The 25,101-nt window shown below is 40.1% G+C and overlaps 1 long non-coding RNA gene across 1 annotated transcript in view; it reads right to left on the bottom strand.

The window, feature by feature from the left end:
• LOC140905396 (uncharacterized) overlaps positions 1–25,101 on the bottom strand; it is a 118,019-nt gene that overhangs the window by 79,882 nt on the left and 13,036 nt on the right. The window contains exon 2 of the long non-coding RNA XR_012156844.1: positions 24,266–24,346. This is a non-coding gene — a long non-coding RNA (uncharacterized lncRNA). The remainder of the gene's footprint in view (positions 1–24,265; positions 24,347–25,101) is intronic.

The raw sequence follows: 25,101 nt of genomic DNA, 5'->3' as shown, positions 1-25,101 counted from the left end.
CTCCTACCCTTCCCAGCTGAGATAGCTGAAGTGAGTTAGCTTAACCCTCCTTAACCACAGAGGCACAGTTTAATGCCTTTTTCATTGTGTTATTAGATCATGTTGTAGCCTACAGTCCCACCTACGCTACCACATGACCAGCTAATAGGATTGTAAAGGCATTAAACTATGTCTTCACCTATGCTGAAAAGGGTTCATGTTAACCTAACTCAGTGGAAGAAAACACCTCCCCCCCCCACACTTAGACAGTGTTTTAGATCAAAATCTTGTACTTATAAGGTGCTGAGTAACTGGAATTGAAAGTGTTCAGTACCTTGTAGGAAGCGCTCCATTCAGCACCTTACTGGATCCGGTCCTAAACTTGTTTTTATTTTAGATGAAGTGTGAAGTGCAGCACTAAGGTCACAAAAGGGTTTCTATTTGAAGGTGTAATTTTTCGGTTGCTTTTACTTCTTTCCAATTAATGCCTTTCTGACAGCTTTGTTCTCAAAGCTCTGGGAGCAAATTTTTTAGGAAATTTAAGCCAAAATGGCTCAACCATTCTCAAGATCAGAGAGAGTGAAAATAAATATTTCCCATATCCTAAAAGATAAATGTGCTACTTTTAACAGTTCCACCATGCCAAGGTAGATGGTAGAAACTTGAAATCTTGCAGGGGGAGAGACAGATTTTCTTTTTGTTGGTCTGTGATGTTTCAGAGTCCTAGTATTTTTAAAAAATACTCTTTGTGCATGTGCACTGTGTTTTGCAATGTGTTACATAAACTGTCTGTCAGTGTTCTGTTGATAGTCTATATTGTAGCTTGGAAAAGTCCGAAAGCAGTGCTTAGTTTTTCTCTGATTGGTGAAGGTGTGAGGAAGGAGACAGAGCTCTGATGGACTGCTCAAACTTACGCTAGCTGGCCCTCTCCTGAAGAGACTCTTATGCCAACTGAGCATAACCAGGGCTGAGTGGGATAGTGGAACAGGAACTGGGTACTCTAGCTGTATGCCAGCAGAGAGTTCCTTCATGATGGGGAACTCATAGCCACATCTAGCTGCCTTCTATTCTTTTTGTGCCTCTTATTAAAAACAGGAAAGAAAGGGATTCCAAAAGGTGTATTAGTATTTACATATTGTTTTCTGTGCTTTCCCCTTCTCCACACCAGTCAACAGAGGCAAAAACGTGCAGACAGAGATCACAGAGAAGGAATATATTTGTTAGCCTTATTGGAAGAGAAGCAGAGCACACAACAACCAAAAGAAATCCAGAGATATCTTTGGGCAAATTTAATATTAAGGTCTATTATGCTGAAGGAGTTTATAAAATACTGAAGAGGGGTTGGAGAGTGTAAGAGTTTATTGTAAATGGTCTCTTTGAGCAATTCTTTTCTTTTTCTTTCCCTTTTGGATTAGCCCATAAAAGATTTGGGTGAAATCCTGGACCCACTGAAGTCAATGGGAGTTTTGCCATTGACTTTCTTGGGATGAAGATTTCACCCTTTATGTTCCCAGGGAGGAGATTTCTATTTTTGAATGAAAACCTTGTCAGAATTCCTCCACCCAGAGAGCACTCAGTGTTGCAAAGCTCCATTAGCAGTCCAGGCTGCTACTCTATTACAATCAACTAAAGTGCCCTGGAACCCTGTTGTGCGGATGATGGTAATTAGCAGGTTGGGGTTATTGCAATCTGTACACATTCACAGTGCTTCTCAGCTAAAGGAATTGTATTGTGTAGCTCACCCTCTCCATGAGTTGAGGCTTTGCTCCCTGTGATGGGATATACCTGCCCTGCACTGGATTGGAAGGGATTAACCCTATACTATGGACTGAGGAGGACAGGCCTCATCTCCTCTGCTGGGCATGCTCCAGCTGGAACCACAGTATAAAATGGAGCAGCTCAGCTCAGTCTGCCCTAACCAGAGAGGAGAGAGGACATGCATTCCAGGCTCCTGACTGGGAGCTGTTGAATCCCAGACCGCAGAGGCCAGGCATGCCAAGACTCAGGCGACTCCCTACTGTCTGCAGAAACTCATGAGGGAAAGGACTTGCTAGGAACTTTGCCTGCCTACTACCCCAGAGAACCTGTGGACAATGGAGCAGGAAGACCGGGTAGAAAGTAGCCCAGGGGAACGAGATATGGATCTGGTTGTGGTACCAGGAACAGAGTCAGTGGGTTTCGGAAAGATCCCCGCTGACCCAGTGGTGGATGGGCTCACCGCTGATAGGGCTATGGGCTGCGATGAGTAGAGTAGAGAGGAGTAGGGAGTAGGAATGGAGTAGGGAGGGCCCATGTCCCCCTACCCCTTGGGGGCACCCCATGTCTGGCCACCAGGCCACACTGCCCTACACTGAAGGGTAGCCCCGTTGATTCTGTCCGCTAGGCCATAACAACCTGCTTTGAAGGGCAGTCCTACTGACTCCGACCACAAGGCCATGTTGTCTTATGCAGAAGGAAAGTCCTATTGATTCTGGCTGCTTGGATTGAATATCAGGACAGTCCCACTGACTGGCTACTGTGCCATACTGCCCTGAGTTACAAGCCCACCTCATAGATGTAGGTCACTAGGCCGTGCTGCCCTGAATCTAAGGACAGCCCCTCTGACTCTGACCATTAGATTCATACTGCTATGAGAAGAAGACTGGTTTATTTGGACTTGACTGCAGGGCCATAATGTCCCAAGGGGTGATGGGGTATACCCATCCTGCGACATTCCCTGAGATTATATGGATATCTGTTGTAAATGATATAAAAGAGCACTTATAGAGCTCTTAGCTGACAAGGGAGGATCAAAGTTGCCCACAGCTGCTGGCAATAAGAACATAGCCAGCCAGACCATAAATTATGGTATGCCAGAAATCTCAGATTTCAACCCTCTGAGAAAGGGAAAGAAGGAAGGCAAGTTAACCTTTGAAAGGCAAAGTGCCCTTACAGACTTGCCTCACTCATATCTAAAATACCAATACCCTAAGGATGTGGTTAAACTAAAAGTCTATGTTAAGGAAAACCCTAAGATAAAGAAAGAACTACAAAGGTTCAAAAGGGGTATTGAACAAACTGACCTACAAAATGGTCAATCTAAACAAAAGGCTTGGCATGACAAAAATAATTGTGATTGTACATTTGTGATTTGATGTTAATATTATTGCTAATGTTAACTCTTTTAACTACTTCATGGCTGATGCCAAAAACTGTAAAAATGCACAATGTGTATGACTTATGGGAAAAATCCTCAAACATGTTGGAAATGGTACATGGAAACAAACTATGTCATAGAAACCCATATAATTATGCTGTTTGGTTCAGGAAGAACACACTTTGCATTAGAAAGCCTAATAATGTTGAGGTTTTATAGCTAATGCCTATGCACAATCCTGAAACTTTCCACAGCATAAAAACCGTTACAAGCTTGGACTCCTGTGCAAGGAGGGAAACTGAGGTACAACACCTCCTAGCCTTCATGACTAGATATCAAAGTAAGTGCTCTCTGAAAAAACATTGTCTATGTTAAGTTAACATATAGACCAAACCCTGAAATCACTGAAGTGCTTCGCAAAGTATGGACTAAGTTTTAACTTGGGCCAGAGCAAGTAATTTGATCTTACAAAGAATTCAATATAAACACAGCTCATATAAATATAGGGAGGTCCTTGAGGAGTATCCAGGAGCTCTATTTACTCCCTTCTAAACCAATCTCACATTGGGGGAGTGACGTTATCTGATTAAAATATGACCATGCAAGTCATTGTTGCTACCACTGTTATATAATTGCAACAAATCTTCTACAAAGTGTGATCCATGGCCAGAAGGGTTAAGCATCCTGTAGGCTAAATGGCCCAGAGTCAACCTGTAGAGACATGTTAGAAAAGTATATAAATGGTAATTAGGGCCATTCCATGGTAGATAGGCTAGGACTTTGAAGTGAAAATCTATAGTATTAGAGAATTGGAGATGATGCTAATTGTATGTGCTTACATACATTATGGATTTGATGGAAGAATAATGTACAACCGGAAGGAATATATATTATAGGAGGCACAGGAAGCAATGCTTATAGTTAAGATTTCCCAACAGTTTCCATTTTAAGACCCTGTTTTCAGTTCTTAATATCTTTGTCAAAGTTGGGCTGTTTGGGTTGAAACTTTCCTTCTAGGCCTCTAAGGCTTTAGTATTTATTTATTTATTTATTATATTTATTATTTTGAATAAAATGTCAGTTCAATGATTCAGCAGTTTACAAACTCTCTGAAAAATCTCAGTTCACACATGTTCCTAACTCAGAAAGTGCTGCAGCCAACATGGGGAAACTCTGGCCTGGTCTTACACTAGTGAATAACGTAGCTGAAGTCAGCGTACTTAGATCTACTTACCGTGGTGTCTTCACTGCAGTAAGTCAATGACTGATGCTCTCCCGTCAACTTCGTCTGCACCTCTTGCCCTGGTGGAGTACCAGAGTCGATGGGACAACGCTCGGCGGTCGATTTATCGCGTCAAGATTAGACGCGATAAATCAACGCCTGCTGGATCGATTGCTGCCAGTCTATCCAGTGGGTAATGTAGACAAGCCCTCCGTATTAAAATTTGTCCTAACAGATAAAGAGGAACTGATCACAGAACTAAAAGTTAATGGTAGCTTAGATACAAGTGATCACATTTATAATGTGCAAATAGAATAAAGTCCAGAGCAGTGACATAGATACTTAGTGCTTTATTAGGGGCAGTTTGACAAAGCTGAAAACAATTATGAGCCAGATCAGCTGGGAGGAAGAATTTAATCAAAAATGAATATTGGGAATCATTTAACACCTTACTATATGCCACAATTGAGGAAGGGGAAGGTTGTGCTAGTTAAAAAACCAACCTGATTTAGAAAGGACATGAAGGCAGCTGTAAATACATATACACGCAAATGGAAGAAAGTGTAAGTCCATAGTAATGAACACAAATCAGAAATTAAGAATTGTAGAAAAAAAATTAAGGGAAGCGCAGGGACACAAAGAAAAGTCTATTGCTAGAAGAATTAAGGACAATAAGGAGGTGTATTTTTAAATATTAAGAACAAAAAGAATTCTGACAATGGCACTGGTCCATTGCTAAATGTATGGCAGAATTATCAATAATAATGCAGAAAAGGAAGAGGTCTTCAATAAATATTTTTCTTCTGTATTTGGAAAAAAACAGATGGTGAAGTCTCATCATATGGTGATAATCTTTCCAACCTCTAGTACCTCTAGAGGATGTTAAACAGAAGCTAGTAAAGTTGGACATTTTTAAAGTCGTAGGTCCAGATAACTTGATTCCAAAAGTTTTAAAAGAGCTGGCTGAGGAGCTTTCTGGACCATTAATGTTGATTTTCAATAAGTTTTGAAGTAATGAGGAAGTTCTGGAAGACTGGAAGAAAGTGAATGTACCAATTTTTAAAAGGGTAAACGGCATGACCTGGGTAATTGTAGCCCTATCTGCCTTGCATCGATCCCTAGCAAGATAATGGAACAGCTGATAATGGGAGTCAATTAATAACTAACTAAAGAATGCTAATGTAATTAATGCAAATCAACATGAGTTTATGGATGTGGGAATAGCAGGTTGGATGTGGAGGGGGTTTAGAAGGCAGGGAATGGGGCAGAAGATGGGGGAGGATTGGAACAATGGGGTGAGGCAGAGGGGCAGGAGGTGGGGGATGGGGACAATAGCAGGAGCTGAGCAGTGAAAACAGGCACGATATCGGGGGTAGGAGCAGGAGGGGTCAGGGAGAGCCTTGGTGGGATGGGGTAGAATGGTCTGTAACCACTAGAGAATGTTACCCTGCAGTACTGGGAATTGAACCCAACAGGTCACAGTCTCAACATTCTTTTGCATCTAGGAAATAGCTGTGAAACTGATAGCCAAAGTGCATGTCTCAATCACCTTCTAGTGTCAAGGGATCATAGAAGATGATAACCTTGTACTGTTACCTGTTACTCGGTTATCTCAAGAGGTAGAGGCCTGTTCTGTGGATCTAAAGATTCCAACTGTGCCGATGACCCATGTTGGGGCTCAATAGGGTTGCACATGATTAAATTTAATGTCTTTAAGTTTAAATTTGGGGAAAAAAAACACTGTAGGAAATTACACCCAAATAACTGTTGAAACAACTTTAAGGTTATAAATTCAAGAACTTAAAAGTTAGGAAATGCCAGAGATTAGTTTGTCCGTGCAACTTTTATTTGGCCTCCTTGTGCATATGTGTTATGATGCAGAACTTAGTTACATGATTACAGGAAATCAACACGCACCCCAGTCATCACAATACTCTATTTTCCTCTTCCCCCTACCACTGTTGGTGGTGGCAGCCTTGTTTGTTTAAAAAGGGAGAAGGTGTGAATGAGATAGGGGACTTCAAGAAGAGAAATGGTGGTCTCATGATGAAGGCAGTTGAATGCCATCTTATCGAACTGAAATCGATACTTGCCTATACCAAACAACTCCTTTGTGAAGTGACACAAATCTCTTAACCCAGAGTTTCACAGGTGGTCACTGTGTGTTTTCCATTTCTCTTGGTACCCAACTTGACACACCTGATGCCAGATTTAAGGAAGTGCTGAGTGTTCCTGGGTGCAGCTGAGCTCAATGAGAGCTCTGCTCAGAACTTATAATGTATTTTAGGGTGCTAAGTGCTCTTGGAAAAAATCAGGGCCTGGGTGTCTCAGATCAGAGACCCAAAATTAGTTGGCACTTCTGACTTCAATCTGTGTGTTTACGTTCCTGATGTGTAAAATAGATGGCAATCTCACCTAACCTCAAAGTGGTAGTGTGATGATAAATTAGTGTTTGTAATGAACTAGGATATTATGATGACACCACCGTAGAAAGGCCCTTAAAGGAATTATTAGTTCTGTATTCAGATCAGAGGAATAGAAAACCTACTTTGTGAGAGGAGACTCAAGGAGCCTGGCTTGTTTAGGCTAACCAACCGAAGGCTCAGGGGAGATATGATTGCTCCATATAAATACATCAGAGGGATAAATACAACGGAAGGAGAGGAGTTATTTAAGTTACGTGCCAATGAGGACATGAGCAAGTTGATATAAACTAGCTATCAACAAGTTTAGGCTTGAAATTATATGACAGTTTCTAACCATAAGAGGAATGAAGTTCTGGAACAGCCTTCAAAAGGGAGCTGTGGGGGCCAAAATCCTAACTGGCTTCGAGACTGAGCTTGATAAGTTTATGGAGGAGATGGTATGATGAGACTGTATACTATAGCATGTAGCTGATCTATGATTGCTAGCAGCAAATATCTCCAGTAGCTCGTGATGGGACATTAGATGGGGAGGGCTCCGAGTTACTACAGAGAATTATTTCCCTGGGGACTGATGGGTCTTGCCAAAATGCTCAGGGTTGAGCTGACCACCATATTTGAGGTCAGGTAGAAATTTTCCCTTAGGTTAGATTGGCAGAGATCCAGGATTTCTTTTTGCCTTCCTCTGCAGCATGGGGCATGGGTCACTCGCAGGTTTAGACTAGTGTAAAGGTGGATTCTTTGTAACTTGAAATCTTTAAATCATGTTTTGAGGACTTCGGTAACTCAGCCAGAGGTTAGGGGTCTATTACAGTGATTGGGTAAAATTCTGTGGCCTGCAGTGTGCAGGAGGTCAGACTACGTGATCACGATGGTCCCCTCTGGCCTCAAAGTCTATGAGCAAGGTTTGATCATGTGCAGTAAAAAATGCATGGGGTCATGCATTGAGCAATAAAAATAAGAGATATTGAACAGCTACCCATTCATATTGAGCATTGTCTGCCCTGTGAATTGAATGATGCAGGGATACTATGGAAAAAATAGCACGGAGTCATGTAATTGAAAACTGTATCATAATGCAGCATTTCTTTAGCAACCAGAGGACCTCCATTTTGATTTAAAGTTTTTTGGCTCAGGGCTGGGGCAGTGGTTTGGTGTGTGGGTGGGTGTGCGGGTGTAGAATCTGGGAGGTGGCTCAGGGCTGGAGCAGAAGCAGGGAGTTGGGGTGCAGGAGGAGGGTGATGGCTCCGATTGGGGGTGTGGGCTCTGGGGTGGGGCTGGATGAGGGGTTTGAGGTGCTGGAGGGGGCTCCAGGCTGGGCAGGGTGTTGAGGTGTAGGAGCTCTGGGGTGGGGCCAGGGATGAGGGGCTTCAGGTGCAGAAGGGGGCTCCAGGCTGGGCAGGGGGTTGGGGTGCAGTGGTGGGGTGGGTTCTAGGGTGGGGCCAGGGATGAGGGGTTTGGAGTGTGGGGTCCTGGCATCGCCTATCGTGGCTCCCAAGAAGTGGCTGTCAGGTCCCTGCAGCCCCTAGGCTCATGGGTGGCCAGTGAGGCTCTGCGCGCTGCCCTTGCTCCTGGAGGCTCCACCCCCGCGGCTCCTGTTGGTTGCGGTTCCTGGCCAATGGGAGCTGTGGAGCTGGTACTTGGGCGAAAGAGGCACACGGAGCCTCCCTGTCCGTCCATGTGCCCAGGGGCCTGGTGGCCGCTTCTGGGAGCAGCGTGGAACCAGGGCAGGTAGGGAGCCTGCCTTAGCCACGGACCCGTGCTGTGCTAGGAAGGAGAGGGAGGAGTTGATCAGAAGGCCCACGGAACCCCTGGAGTAACCTCATGGACCCCAGTTTTAGAAATGCTGTCATAATGCATATGCATAAGGGGGTTGTATTAAGGTTACATATATAACTTTAATTCTGTCATTTTCTAACTTTTGAGCACTTGACTTTGCAACGTGAGCATTTGAATATAGATTTTTTTTTTAATGAAATTTGGTAAGCACCTTCCCTTTATGTTTTTTTTTTTAAATATGGTAGTTTTAAAACCAAGAGAATTAAGGGATTGGTAGACATATGAGAGACAAGGCGGAAGTCAGGCTGAAAATCAAACCTAACTCAACTGCAGATTCACTTCTGCTGGATGAAATGAAATTCGATATTAACAAAGTATTAAAATGAGCACCCTTTCATTTTGATCAAACTGAGATCTAAATTAGTTACCACTCAGCAGAAATTAAGATGTTTTTACTACACTAAAATAAAGCAATGTGGAAACCTATGAACAATCTTCTGTTTGTGCATTTGTACAAATGTTGCTTTTTTTGTTTCTCATTTTAAACTTCCAATTTATATTTTTCCAAGATGCTAAAAATTAGAATACACTTAAGTCATTTTAGGTGTACGGAAACATGAATTTTAAGGTAATCATTTTTGTGGAGTCAGCCTAAATATTATTTTTAGCTGTGGCAAAAATCCAAAAAAAAGAAGGAAAAAGAAAATAACATACCTAACCTCTCTCACTCTGTTTTCTCAAGTGAATAATCACCCCCTTCATATTAAACAGAAGTTGATTGTAATATTTTGAATGTTTACATATTTTTCATGATTCATACATTTTCTTTAAAAAACTGTACTCTGAAGCAGCTCTAAATTTAATTAATGAGGATTGTTTTTCAATTCTTGTCTGTTCTAGAAAGCATTTCATTGTTTCTCTGAGAAACTGTTTAAATGGTAAATTTAATAAATCATTACTTTCCATGCATTAAAATGTCACTGAAAATTTAAAATCAACCAGATAAAAAGTTGTACTTTTGAAAATATTCCACTAGAGGGCAACACGTACCAGGCATTTGACCATAATTGTCTGATTAAAAACCTTTCTCTCTCGCACAGACTTGGATGAAGTTCATTGATTTTGTATTTAGCGTTCTTCTATATTAATTTGTACTGTTATCTATACCTTGCACATTGATAAGTGTTAACAGAAACCAATCTGGTTTTATATGGTAGTGAACATGGTTATTGCTCTGTATACTTTTAATTACCGCGTTATATCCGAATTCATGTTATATCAGGTCGTGTTATATGGTAGAGGTGTATTTGGAAATGTATGAAAACAATCCAAAATATTTATAATAAATTTAAGCGGGTATTCTATTATTTAACAGTGCAGTTAAAACTGCAATTAATCGCAATTAATTTTTTTTAATCGAGTTAATTTTTTTTGAGTTAATCCCTTGAGTTAACTGTGACAGCCCTACAAGATAGGTGTAAAATGAATATTTAAAAATTTAGCAGAAGTTGGAAACATATTCCACAGGACCATTCAGGCAAAAAAATTGGAAGTTTGCTAGTTTGCATACAAACTGCCATGTGAACATTTTTTGCAGCTCTTTGTGAAATAATGCATCCCTTTACCACTGTTTTGGTTGGTGCAATACTAGGCCATTGCATCCAATCTAACTTTGAAGTATTTCTATAAAAAATTTTATAAGTTAATGTTGTAGTGAAACAGGATAAATAATGTTATGCAGCATGATAAAAAAATTGAATATTCTGAGATTTCAGCCATGACCTTTAGAATTTGTAAAATGTATGTACATTAACATTGTAACTTTGAGGTTCTTAGGGTAGAATATTGAAAAAAATACAAATAAATATGAGGTTTTGCAACATATTCATGTTTTTATGGGGGAGAAGTCTGACTTCCTTGATATTTTGCATACGTGTACTGAACAATTTTGCTATAATTTAGACCATGTATGTTCCTTGATGTTTGTAATCAATACTTAGGAAACAAGATATCCTTTTTCCTCCTTCTCTTACCTTACTGCCCCTCCTTCCCTTCTCCCTCTGCCTCCACCCCACATTGACATTTATTGACTTTTGGCCTCAGCACCCAGAAAGAAAAAATCTGAAACCAAAATTAAACCTCTCTATCCATAGCTCTGCAGGGTATCATATCAGGAGTTCTCATTCCTTCTCCTGATCTTCCTCCAGTCTGTCTCTTACTGGCAGTGATCATCATTAAAAAGTCAATATTTACCCAGTTACTATGCAGTAAAACCCGAGATAGCACAAAATGTCCTTATACCCACGATAGGAATTAATTGCTGTGTTTCAGATGCCCGTGCATGCTAACTTTGTTATATTTGACTTTTTGGATCCAATTCTGCTTCACTTGAAAAGAGGTTTGCTGAGTACATTAACGTCAGTGAGAGTAAGATCAGACCATTATTGGCAACTAATGTTACTTCTCTGCATGGGTGTAGACAATTGGTGTCCTGGCATGGCTTTTGCCTTCCTAAACATTTAAGAATTACATTAATAAGTAAAGGAAACAGTGAGATTGGAACAGAAGCTAATTTATCTCACTTTAAATAAAGTGGACAAATTTTAGTTATGGTTCAAAACTACTCATTGAAGTACATTCAATGGCTATTTTATTTATTAATTCTAGCCATCCGCTCACTCTCAAATTTAAAAAAAAGTTATTTATGCCCCTGTCCTCAGGAGACTTGATCTTAAGAGGTGCTGAATGTCATCCAAGTTCCTCCAAGTTTCTGAGTGTTATCAAATCCCATGGGTCCCAGAATCCCTAAAGTAGAAAGTAAGTGCTTCCTCCCCAATTCTCTGAAAGCTGCTCCCTATATGTATTGGTGTCCCTTGCCGTTGAATCTTTTTATCTCAAGGATTGTGGCTGACTCTGTGCCATGACCCGTTACTCTTAAAACTCTTGTCTCCTGAGTCAGGCCTAAGCGTGTGTGTATTTTTAACTTGAATATGAAGATAGGCTTGATGTTTTTGTTATGTTGCGATTAATATTTTTCTGCTCTATGTGTGAGTATTTGTGTGTACTATGGAAGCATCAAATGCAATTCCATAGTTAAGTTTGTGTTGAGTTTTTAACTTAAAGCAGGGATTTAACTACTTGGCTATGAAATGAAAAAAATAAAGTGCCTACTTCCCAAAATTACAGCATTTTTGAACACATAATTGATTTTCAGAGCATTTACAAAGTAAATTGATTTGATTAATTAGAGTTAAAATTAATAACAAAATGGCGCCTGTATGTTATTTGGCATTCAGACTGTTTTTGCCTTAATAACAAAATGAAACAGACCTTGCAAACTTCTTTTAAATTCCACGAAATCTTGTGCACAGCCTACATTTGAAGACATTTTATTAGGATTAACGGTAATTTCCCTTGTTGTTCTTCGTAACTGAAAGTGTGTTCTTCAGCGGGGGCTGCTGCTCTGGAGAATTCCATGTGGAAATGCCTTATTTCAAAACAGTTGCCATCTCCCATTGTTCTCAATACCACTGAAATAATATATTACCCAGAGTTAGATGGCCATTTTGAAATGGGTGTTTAGGTTCCATTGTTCTCAAGAGAACTGAGGCCTCATGCTGATCTTAACAAAGATTGCTGCTGTCTTTACTCTCGGTTGAAACAATGGGAGGCAGTGGCTGGTATGGCTTCAATTCCATTGAGAAAAATGGAAGATGGCAGCCATTTTGAAACTGATAACTCCTCAAGATTTTTACTCACCATCGTCTGCTGGCAGATAAGCTTTCAGTTATAAAAATGAATGGTAAAAATTACCATTAATCATAAATATTGCTTTTCAAAAGCTACCTATTATTTTGCTACATGTACTCCACAGGGATGACTGGAGGGGGAAAATAGTGTGAATATGTGGAGGAGAGAGTGTGTGACGTAAGAGAGGGAACTGGTGTGCGTGAATGTGCATACTCAGGAGGGAGGGTGGATTTGGAATGTGTACAGTGGGAAATGAAGGGAGATGCAAGAGAAAGGGGGGGATCAGAGACTAGAAGGGAGGAATAGCTCAGTGGTTAAGGAGTTATGCCAGTTTCTTTTCTCACAGGATTGTTGTGAGGACAAAGGCATTACGGTTTTGAGGTGCTTAGATAATATGATAATAGGGATCCTTAAGAGTACCAAAGATAAATATAATTTTGGAGTGCAGGAAGTAAGGGGAATCTAAAGTATATACTCCAGTTCTATGTGCTGTTCTAGTGATACAAAGCAGGTGTAAACCCAGTTAAAAAAGCTAGAATACTTGGGCTTCCCTAGAGTGGCATGAAACAAACAGAGCATGCTGGTGAATATGAATTATCCTCAAACCAAATACAGTTAGGTCACCCACAAAAACTTTACTCTGCCCTTTGGTGACTTAATGCAAGGATGAAAGTAGCAATTTTACTTTTCTTCAGTTTTTAGGTTATTAAATATATTGCACATTGCATGATGCAGAATGTACATTTCTATATCTGAATGAAACTGACAACAATCTTATATTAAAATGCCAACACTGAAAATATGTCTGGATGTAAGAAAATTATTTGTTTTAAGAAATGTCAAAAATAGGGTGTATTTTGACCTAAAAAAACCCAAAAAACAAAACTTGACGGCACACACAGTAAGCATCATTCAAAGCCATTTGTTCAGATACATGTATTAAAATGAGATTCAAAATAAGAACAAATTAATGCGTGCTAACTGTTAATGTTCTTTGAGCTTTTCTGGAAACCTCTGGTCAGAGAAACAATTGCCTCAGCATATTGAACAAAGGATTATCCCATTGTGTACTGTAAATTGCAGTAAGATAGCTGAAAGAGTTCACCCAAGCAGCAAAGGTTGCCACATCCTTGACTATAATCAGTAGGAAGGAAACAGCAGCTAAGAATACATACAAATTTAGCTAGTCTACAGTGAAAAAATCCTGCTAGTAATATTGATTTAGAATATTCAAGGGCAGTCTCTGTTGATTTGGTTGGGGAGTAATCCTGATTTACATGTTGAACTGCTGAGGGTAGCTAATTTGAAGAAAATAAATACATTGTACAGTCCTGAGGTTTACCTTGAAGAATATATATAATATATATATAACTGACATATAGTAGAGTAGCTCAGAAGAACTAGCATGCCTCTGAATAGTATAACACTTTAGAAATGTTGAATTTGTACATATTTTCAAATAAAATAATAGAGCACCTCCTGTTCCTGTGGTCTAGTGGATTGGGTGCTTCACTGGGAATCAAGTGTTTTGAGTTCCATTCCTGCCTCTGCCACTGACTGACATACTGTGTGTCCTTGAGCAAGTCACTTCCCCTCTCTGCTGCTGTTTCCTCTTCCAGTCTTTGTGGCAGGGACTGTCTCTTCTATGTGTTTTTGCAGTGCCTAGTTCAAAAATCTTGGTTTGGATCTCTAAGTATTCCTGTAAGAAATTCATTCATACAACTCACTAACTTTACAGAATTGAAGTCTTTATGGAAAACTGACCCAGATCATCAGCTGGTGTAAACTGGCTTAGCTCCATCAAAAGTAGCAGTAAATTAGCTGTCATTGTTGATGGTTTAGTTGTTAGTGTATAATATAGATTACTGATGGCTTGAAATCTCTCCTCCTGCATTGTTGGATCCAAAAAAGCATATACTTTGGGTCCTAATCATTCAGGTAGGGTCCATCTGTAATTTAAATTCACACTGCAATTTTATGATTTTAAAAGAAGTTCAGGAAGAAAGTAAGCATTTGGACGGGATAGGTTATAACGTTCTGAACATAACCATGTGAAGAAGAAACAGAGTGGTTTCAAAAGGGCCAAGGACTAATTCCATATTCACTGCTGGAATTTTGCTTGTGCTTATCAAGAGTGATAGAGCATTGGTAGAAACCATAGCAGCAATTGGTGGTATAGTAGGAACTACAAAATATAAGATTGTCCTTAATCTTTCTTTTATAATTAAAAAGTATTAACAAGGATAGAAATTAAATCAAACAATAGAAGATAAATAATAAGCTGTTAATTTACTGTGCATTTTCAGGATGAAATATATAAAGCATCATTCAGTTTCAACTTAATACCTTAATTAGAATTGGACCTTTAATTCTTTGTACTGGAATTTTCCTATTAGATTATAAAATATACACAAATGAGTAGTGTCTCTGGAATTAGTTTATTTGCCATGTGATGTCCAGGTTGTCATTGCAATGGAGAAAAACAGACCGAATAACCACATGCTGTAGAGCTGTCTTTTAGTAAAATGGTTTACTGTAATGCTTTCTGGGGGGTGAGGCACTTTGTTACCAGCTATGCTTCTTGTGAGGGAGTCTTGTCTCTTCCTGCTGTGGATCAGTCTCTGACTCCACCAGTCTCTGACAATATTAGCACTACCTCTGGGCCTCAGCAGGCCTCACTTTCTCTGTAGAAGTCAGTGATAGGCACAGAGCAACCACGGAGTCCTCCAAGCAGCCCTGTGGCATTCCCAGCCCGTTCCATTGAGCTCTCAGATTTGCTGCTCACAAAGGCATAGTACACACCAGTTACTAGATTTAACTCCGGATCACTGCTCTGCTTAACACACAGCACTTTGATAATAAAATTTCTTCTCGTATTTCTATCTAAGTACAGAGATACAAATGATAGTAAGAAAGAATATTGGAAACAAAGGTTACATATGAAATAGAATCACATGCTTTCTCACAGGACATTCTTCTGTCTGCTACAGGCTAGCTCATCCCAAGTCCTTTCCCCAGTGTTTTCGACCAAGATGACTGAGATTCCCGTTTCATAATGGCAGCTTGTCTTTGCACAATGAAAACCAGGGTTTCTCACTGTACGTCCAGATATACTAGACCAGACCTTTGATCTTCACCTGAACACTGGCTTCCCCTTTGCACACTAATGGTTTACCTCTTCCTGTTAATTTCTTTTTGAAGTCTTTGCAAGCTCTTTGTTAGCATTTGACTTGGCATGCTAATAGACTTCTGTTGTGAGACCCACAATACACAGTGGCACACTAGAGAGATAAGTGTGTCTCATCTCCTGTCTGGAGAAGTTTGTCTCAAGGCATACTACCTTTGAGTGACCTACCTTTAAATACAAAGTTTAGAGAGTATAATTTTCAGCATATATACATAACTCCTCACACATTTTCTGTACATACATCTCATAATGATTATGATGACCAGGCTTTCATTAAAGACTTTACATAACACTCTTTTGGTGAACCAAGGGTATTCCTGTACCCCTATGTATCCATATGCCTCTACCAGTTGGCATCAAGAGGTCCTTGGGTAGCAGATTACTGTTCTATATAAGGGTGTTGCAGGGTACTCCACCTTCCTACCTTTGAGAAGATGAAATGGTCATTAGGATATCCTGATATTTTGACAGTGTTTCTGCAGAAACACACTAATCACTATTTTGATTATATTATGTAAGGAATACGACATAGTGGATATAGGTGGTAATATTTCTTAGTGTATGCCATTCTACTTTCAAAATCTACTTTTTCTCACCAGAACACTTATATACAACACACTGGGACATGAAAAAAAACCACAAAAGAGCAAACCTTGGCATAAGCACGAAGCATGATCTAAATCAGATTGCAATTACATCTCCGCTTTCATGATAGTTCTCTCAGAATTTTTCTGTCTCAGTAGTTTTTAAAGGTAGGGAACAAAATGGAAAACAAAACTACTAACATGAAACAGCATTCAGCTCTACCCTGGCACACTGCAATAGGTGTCAGACTTGAAAGGAGAGATTAAAAGGGGAGAGCCCAGCTCACTTGGGGCTCACAAGGAAGGAAAGCAGACTTCCATCTTTTTCTGTGAGAGAGTCCTGGCGAGGGCAGATTGAGAGACTGCTGCCTGCCAGAGCCTCCCTGAAGAAAAATAGGTCTGCTACAATAGTTTGCTACTATTACCTTGCTTATTGCTGTGGGGTAAAACCATGGCAGGTGATGCCTTTCCTGAACAACAAGATAAACCCCTTTTTGTTTTGCTACCCTCACCATGGTGTCCGTAATAGTTTGTCTTGATCCCTGGAGCAATCCTGGTCACAGTAAACATTGTGAAAGTTATGCGAGCCAGACTGACACATTTGTGGGCACTCCCATGGCAAATATCACAGTGAAAGGAAGATGCAGCAAAAGAAAAAAAACACATTCAATTATTCATTCCTTTCCTCAGTCCTCCAATCCATCACCTTGTTATCCAGATCCTTAGTCTCTCTTTTCAGCTCCCATTAATCCCTATCTTTTTTTAAAATCCCCTTTTTTGTGTCCTTATTCTCTCTCCTCTGCTCCCTCTCGCCATTATGTGTTCAGTTTTTTTATGAAAGTTTTATGGACTTGCAGGTGGAGATTGTTTGTTTGTTTTTGACTATAAAACCTAGAACTTGCTTACATGGAAAAATGTCCCCTCTCCTCACAGTTTCCATGTCCTATTGCCAAAATTTAAATCACCTTGCTTGGTGTATAAGAGGAGGAGGAAGATTCTGGCATGGTGTTCTCCAGAAGGACCTCTCAATTTTGGAATTCACTCTCCTGAAATAGCCAGACTGCTGACCTTATCTTTTTAAATAAAGATGTGGAAAAGGCAGGGGGTTGTGTGTGTGTGCATTTTTATTTTTATTTTTCAGAATTTAAGGTTTGGGTAGCAGACGTGTCAAACCCATGAAAGGGGAAAAAAAAACAATAACGCAGAAATAGGGCTTGTTTTTGGCTTAATTGGCTTGTGAGTTGCTTGCTGGCTAGTTTTTGGGTTGAAGCTTGTTGCTTGTTTGGCTTGTAGCCTTGTTGCTACCTTTTTTTTTTTAATCGGTTCCCAGCAAGCAGGGGCAAAGGTGGGCCAGCAGGGGCAATGGACAAGCAGGAGCAAGGCGGGGGTCGGGGGGGGATCTAGTCACATAGATTGTTGGAGTTCTTAGGGATTGGCTTCTTTTGAAATGGGATTAGCTTGATTTTTGGCTTATTGTGAAAGTTGGGGTGCTTATTTACCATGTGAAAGTTGGAAGTACCATGTATTGCAGATATCTACTCGGTAATATTTTCATGCTAACAGGTGGTTGCTTTTAGGGGGATGTGCTGCTGTTTTGTAATACTATTGTATATGGTGTGACAAAGTTCCTGCTCTACCTTGGTGGGTCTTGTGCTTATTGGCAGATTTGCTCGCCTTGGAGCTTCACGGCAGCCCTCAGCTTGGCCGTTTTTTCTGAATTCACAGTCCAGGTCAACTCCTCCTGTGTCTGACCAGGAGTTGGGAGGATTTGGGGGGAACCCAGGCCCGCCCTCTACTCCGGGTTCCAGCCCAGGGCCCTGTGGAATGCAGCTGTCTAGAGTGCCTCCTGGAACAGCTGTGCGACAGCTACAACTCCCTGGGCTCCTCCCAACACCTTTTTTATCCTCACCATAGGACCTTTCTCCTGGTGTCTGATTCTAGCAGCTTCTTGATTGGCTGCAGGTGTTCTAATCAGCCTGTCTTAATTGTCTCCAGAAGGTTCCTGATTGTTCTGGAACCTTCCCTGTTACCTTACCCAGGGAAAAGGGACCTACTTAGCCTGGGGCTAATATATCTGCCTTCTATTACTCTCCTGTAGCCATCTAGCCCGACCCTGTCACAATGGATTTATTGTTAGTGCATGGCAATGGGGCCTACAGCATGGAGTAGGCATTCTTTGATTTTATCTTGATATATTTCTGAGTCATACTGAATGTGAAGTCCCATTCTTCCTTTGCAAATATTGCTCAAGCTTGATAATGAAGTTGGGAGCTGTTAAGCGTAGAAAGGAAAAGTTAATTGACTCTTAAGCATGAATTGTGTACTCAGTACTCTCAGAAAACAGCTCAGTTAGCATTTTGATACAGGTCCATCTTGAAGATATGTCAGAGGAAAGTGGTACTTACAGAGACAATAGCCTGACAGCTATGTACATTTATGGGTGGTGAGAAAACATGTTAGACCAAATTGATATTCAAGTAGGAAATTCTCACCGAGGCTTTAGATTTGCAAGGTCAGAGGTATGATGTAATGCAGTTGTTAACTTCATTTTAATCCTTCAGTTTGAGGCTTGCAAACCAGAGCAGACTTCATAAAAGTAGTCTAGTTAAAAACAGGCTGTGCTGTGGCACACTTTTCTGGGACAATGAACGAAGATATTCTTTGAGCTATGTGTCAGAGGAGGGAAACAGTTTCTTTGCCAGGGCATAGGTAATACTAGCATACGCTGTAATTTAAATTTTTATCCAGCCTAGTGACATTTTTAGCTATTTCAGTTTAAGGCACACTTGTGCTCAATTTTTATTATTTGTTTCTCTCTCTGTAACTTAAAGACAGATTATTTTTCTTTTAAGACAACCTGTCTTGGGTCTGTGAATGAAAGGAGAGAATGAAATTGAACTCTACTCTCAGGGAAGTAGGTAACATCTTTAGCATAATGTCGGTGGTATGATTTCACTTCTAAAGATGTGCCAGGAGGAGTCTAATCCACACCAAGGATTCTATCCTGTAAATCCTTCCTCACACGTGTGGTCCTTTTACACATTAATAACATTGAAATCAGTGGGACTACATGTATGACTAGATGGATACTCAAGTGAATGAGATTCTGTAGGATCTGGCCACTGGCCATCTATTCCTGTTTTGTGATCATACTGTTTATATATCAAACCACTTTGTCATAAGATAAGTAATTGACACTGATTTAAAAAAAAACTATTTTAATTTACAGTAACTGTGGGTTAACCCTATGGATATTAAAACATACATAATCACATTCTTACACACCATCCTGAGCATCTGTTTGTATTCCTACTTAAGGGAAACTCCTAGCATCTCTAAAATTAAAGAATAAAAAAGGTTAAATTTGTACTTGTCAATATGTTTTACTTTCCATTTTTAAACGCCCTTTGGCAATTTTAAAACTTAATAGGGAAGACTGATTTTTATGTATGGAATAGATTGATGTGTACTCAGTGAGCTTACTTAGAAATCAGATTCTCTTCCTAATACAAAAATAATAAGACTGAGTACCAACATTCCATCCCTTTCTCTGGGACTTATAGCAGAGTGTGACACAAATGTCTGGCTTTGCTACTAATACAGCAGCTATGAAAATACTTTTACTTGAAATGTATACTGGCTTGCAAAATGTATTGTCATATTTCTCAGTCTTACAGTTGGATTTAAATAGGAGTCATTTTCTCTTTTACCTTTTCATAGGGAAACCATGCTTTATCTCATTAGGCACTACCCATCTCCAAAATGCTTTGGATTGCTTAATCGAGTAGTATTATTTCACTGACCTTAACATATTTTTATCTATAAAGCCCTTCAGTTTATTTGTGTTGTGTAGTGGAGTTTTTCAATATTTAAACAGTAAATCCTGTTTGATATATTAGAGGGCAAATAAAATATAATGAAACCTAATGGGACTGTCCCTTTCAATTACAAAGATAAAGGAATCAATGGAGCTCATTTCACAAGTTAAATGAGATGGTTATTAAACACTATAATGAGGGACAATAATTAATGATAAATTACAAGGGAAGTCCTATTGGATTATGAATTACCCTACTCATAGGGGTATTGAGGAATAATTGGTTAGGGCCCAATCCTGAAGGATGCTGAGTGTCTCCTATAAGGTGTTGAGCATCCTCAACTCTGCTAAAAGCATCAACTAGCACCTTATAGGACTGGGCACTTAACATTCACAAAGCACTTGGAAGACAAAAAGTCTTGTAAGTAGTAAAGAGACACGGTGGGTGAGGTAATATCTTTTATTGGACCAACTTTTGTTGGTGAGAGAGAGAAGCTTTCGAGCTTACACAGAGCTGGAAAGCTTGTCTCTCTCACCAATAGAAGTTGGTCCAAAAAAAGATATTACCTCACCCACCTTGTCTCTCCAGTATCCTGGGACCAACAGAGCTACAACAACACTGCAAACAGCAATGGAAGAATTTTAACTACAAGTATGTTTCAATTATTACCCCTGTAAGAAAAATGAATGTGCTGTATATAGATGGATCATCATTTTTTTAGTGCTTCAGCAATACACCAACATTACTATAAAATCAGGAGTTTTATTGTTTGAAGATAGAAGGAGGGCCTACAGCACAGAATATGTATTCTTGTATTTTCTTTATGTTCTGGTGAGTCACTCTGCATGTAAAAGCTGACTTTTCATTTGCAAATATTGCTCAAGCTTGTTAATGAAGTTCAAAGCTGTTAATCGTAGAACTGTAAAATTAGGTTTTTTCAATTCTCAAAATAAAAGCTCTACCACTTTGTTAAGAAGAGGCATATTCAGTGGAACTATTTATTTTAATGTTTATTGAAGCTTTGGCATTGATAGACTGACCACAGTCACATTTGATTATTTGCACATTCCTAGCCAACTTCTGCAATTAAATGCTGTTGTTTATCTGTTGTTAGAAATTATTGCTATGAATTAATTTTCACTGATCTTACAAAAAGGAATTTTATGAAAATTAATTTACAGCAGATAGTCCTATAGCACTTTACCGACAATGCACAATTTAATCTTTCAAGAAATAGTGTACCATAGTAACTGAATTAAATCAGAGGGTTCAATTCTTATTTACACAGAGCCTGCTTTACATCGCTGTGTCAATGTAAATGATTTACACCCACTTTTAGGCTCTTTTACATGGCCAGAATGTTGTAAAGGAACTTTTAGCCTGTTCTATGTGCAGATTTAAGATAACTATTTAAATTAGGGGATTGAATTTTTTTTTAAACAAAATACTAATACTGGTACAATCCCAAGTGTGAACACAATTGTACAGCTATAAAGCTGCCTTATTCTAGTATAGCTTATTTCCCTTCCTGTATGTGAATATATATAACTAAAAGTAGAAAAAAAACCTTTATCCTGCTATAAGTGCATCCTCACTAAAGGGTAGTACCACTTGAATGTAATGGTTTAGTACAGTGGTACAACTTGTGTGTGCAAACAAGTCGTCTTCATGTAAATGAGAATCAGATCCAGAAACTCTTACTCATTGAAGGCATGATCCTGCCCCACTGAAGTCAAGTGACAGTTTTTCCATCATCTTTAATAGAAGAAGATAATAATTTTGGAGAATAACTACCGAATGACTTACAGTATTGCCTTCTAATGAGCTTTTACACATTGTTAGGGCCATTTTGAATCTTTACTTTTTCATCTAAAACAATTTTTATCTCCACATCTTCAATATTTTTAATTCATATTTAACATATCTTACACATTCTCTCTATACAGTAATAGTATAATATCGTGGTTTATCTGTTTTTAACTAAAAGCATAATTCCAGAGTATTAAATATCTAATGACTCACCTTAGTAAGGAAAGTTAGAAATCTGGCAATGAGCTGGTGCCACCTCTAGACTAGTCTAATGATAACGGGAGTCAAAACAGATGGTGAATGTCCGTAAAATGTTTCCTTTTAAATGACATTTTAACAAAAATGTGACAGGCTCACGGATCCCCTTGGTTCCATGAGACCTAGGCCTGTCCTTATTGAAGTCAATGGGAGATTTACCATTGACTTCAATAGAATCAAGACTTCAGCCCTGGAGTCAGAGGGTCAGGTTCTGTGCTGTCCTTCAAAGGGTATGTCTACATTGCAATTAGATAGCTGCAGCTGGCCTGTGCCAGCTGGCTTGGGCTAAGGGGCTTGGGCTAAGGGGCTGTTTAATTGTGGTGTAGATGTTTGGGCTCAGGCTGCAGCCCAAGCTCTGAGACCCTCCAATCCTAGAGCCCAGACTCCAGCCCAAGTCCGAATATCTACATCGCAATTAAACAGCCCCTTAGCCCAAGCGCCACGAGTCCAAGTCAGCTGGCATGGGCCAGCCACGTGATTTTAATACCAGTGTAGACTTACCCTAAGAGGCACAGTAAAGAACTTGCAGCCTAGGGAGATAGTGGAGAGCGAGACTAAGCTAGCTTTAAATCACTTTGTGGCCTCAAGTCGTGGTCAGCTCTGGGGGCTGGAAAGCCTTCTGGCGTAATTTAGGCATCCTTTTTAAATTGCAGCAGACTCTTAGGGTCTTCCCTTAGATGCAGCACTTCTTCTAGCACATCTTGTGTGCCAGAGCTTGCAACAGGTCCTCAGAGCAGAAGTCAGCCTTATGGCTGTTTCTCCTGTGCCTGCAACAGTGGAGACCTTCCATGGGTGCAATTGGGGCTTTTAGGGCCATTTTATACCATTCTGGCCTGTTTATGTGATATGAAGAGTCAGAGGGTAAGTATCTTACGTAGAAAGCTCACTTCACAAACAGTTTATTGGTCCATTCGGGAAAGCCAGACAGACACCAAGCAAATATTGAAGCCAACAAGTGCCAGTGTAAGCCAGACAGGCTTTGTTTGGGCAAACTCCTCGTTACCTCTTTGTTCCATTCAATATATTGCTTGCTCACATAAATGGTCCCATCAGTTGGACTCCTCATGACACTAAAGACTACGTGAGTAAGAGTTTGCAGGATATAGCCTCATCGTTTTCAGAATGATATTCATATATGTGCCTAGAGTCCAGTACATGTGTAGCGAATGGGATTGCTCATATGCTTATGTACTTTCCTGAATTGGGGTCTGAGAACCAAGCCTTTAAATGCACATGCATTACTTTCCTCACATGAGTGGCCCTGTTGTCTTCAGTGGGACTGTTCACATGAGTAAAGTCATATACCTGTCTAAAAATTTGCAGGATCGGGGCCTTAGTCTTCACCTTAGGGTGCTGTATGGTGTTCAGGCATATGTGGGAGATTCCAAATAATATTGCAAATCAAATAGTGTGTCTCCAACACAAATGTGAACCTCCAAAGTCAATGCAATTTTTTTTTAATGAATTTAACATTTGAGGGAAATAATAGCATTTTTGTACAACATCAAGACTTTCATCTTAAAAATATATCTGTTTGGATTTTCCATAGATTGAATCTGTGCCCGAGATCAAGATCAACCACAGTTGACTCAGATCTACTTAATCCCTGAGATTGAAACAGTGCATTTCAACCTTTTCAGAACAGAACATTTCAGTTTTCTGTACTGAAATGACTTTTTCAATTTTCTTATTTATACTATAATATACAATTAGCATATTCCAGGGTGCAATCCAATTCGGCGCAATGTGGGGTTGTTACCACTTGCCCCACAACCTTGGGTGCCTCATGGTGCTTTTGTCATGGAGCTCCCAACCAGGGCCACTCACAAACAGCCTAAAATCATGCAGGTCACATCCTGAATGTCTGTATATGGCTGTAGCCATAGTCCCGCAGCTCTGATCCCAGCAGCCTGTCAGTGATGCTCTAGCCACACTCTGGCTTCCAGCAGCCTTGGTTACTACTTGCAGGGTGACCCCAACACACTCCCAGTCCCAGTTTTACCCAAAATATGTGTTCTGCACTGTCCAGTCCTGTTCTGGGCAATTCAGATATCAGAGCTCTGTTGCCCATGTAAAAGGTCAACATGCAAGAGTTTCATGCTTTAACTGGAGTTTTACCAAACAGTTCAGTTTAAACACAGCACTGGATTGATTTAGATTTAAAATAAAATGAATTTATTTAACTATAAAGAGAGAGCTTTTAAGTGAGTACAAGCATAAGGTATTAAAGTCAGAAATGGTTACAAGAGAAATAAAGATAAAACATTTTCTAATAGCTAAAACTTAACAAGCTAGACTTGATTTATGGTAAAATCCTTACCTCAGGTTCTCAGCAACATAGCTGATCTAATCCTCAGGTCAGGATCTCCCCACAAAGACAACAGCCTTGTTCCTTTGTTTTCTTTGGTAATGGAGAGAGAGAGAGAGATTGGGGTGTTTTTGTCCCTCACTTTTCATAGTCCATTCAACCTTTGAAATGCATTTCCCTAAGGGTTACCGCTAGATAAAATTCCTTCCATCTGTGACATGGAGTCTCATGATAAAAGAGGTTCCACGTTGTTGTTTGCTAAAATGCAGATCAAACTGTTCCTGCCCCCATTTGTTGCCAATCAACTTTGATGACTTCTAGTTAGAAACATCAGCTTGTCCTTTGTCTTTGAGAAACCAGTGTACCCCTTCACTAGAGTTGTCTAGCACAGTGGTTCTCAAACTAGGGCCTCCGCTTGTTCAGGGAAAGACCCTGGTGGGCTGGGACAGTTGTTTACCTGCCGCGTTGACAGGTTCGGCCGATTGCAGCTCCCACTGGTGCAGTTTGCCACTCCAGGCCAATGGGGGATGCCGGAAGTGGCGTGGGCTGAGGGATGTGCTGGCTGCCCTTCCTGCAGCCCCCATTGGCCTGGAGCAGTGAACCGCGGCCAGTGGGAGCCGCGATCAGCTGAACCTGCGGACACGGCAAGTAAACAAACCGGCCCGGCCCACCAGGGGCTTTCTCTGAACAAGTGGAGGCCCTAGTTTGAGAACCACTGGTCTAGCAAACGCATTTTAGCCATAATTTCACCTTATGTTCATAATTTTAATACATAGTTGTACATATATTACATAAGTATATTAATTATCAGTGTGTTGTTTTAAAATGATGCCTCACAAAGCATACTT

Source organism: Lepidochelys kempii, chromosome 1, assembly GCF_965140265.1.
Source record: "Lepidochelys kempii isolate rLepKem1 chromosome 1, rLepKem1.hap2, whole genome shotgun sequence".
NCBI lineage: Eukaryota > Metazoa > Chordata > Testudines > Cheloniidae > Lepidochelys > Lepidochelys kempii.
Note: the sequence above shows the minus strand (reverse complement) of the source record. Positions and strands in the feature narration are given on the sequence as shown.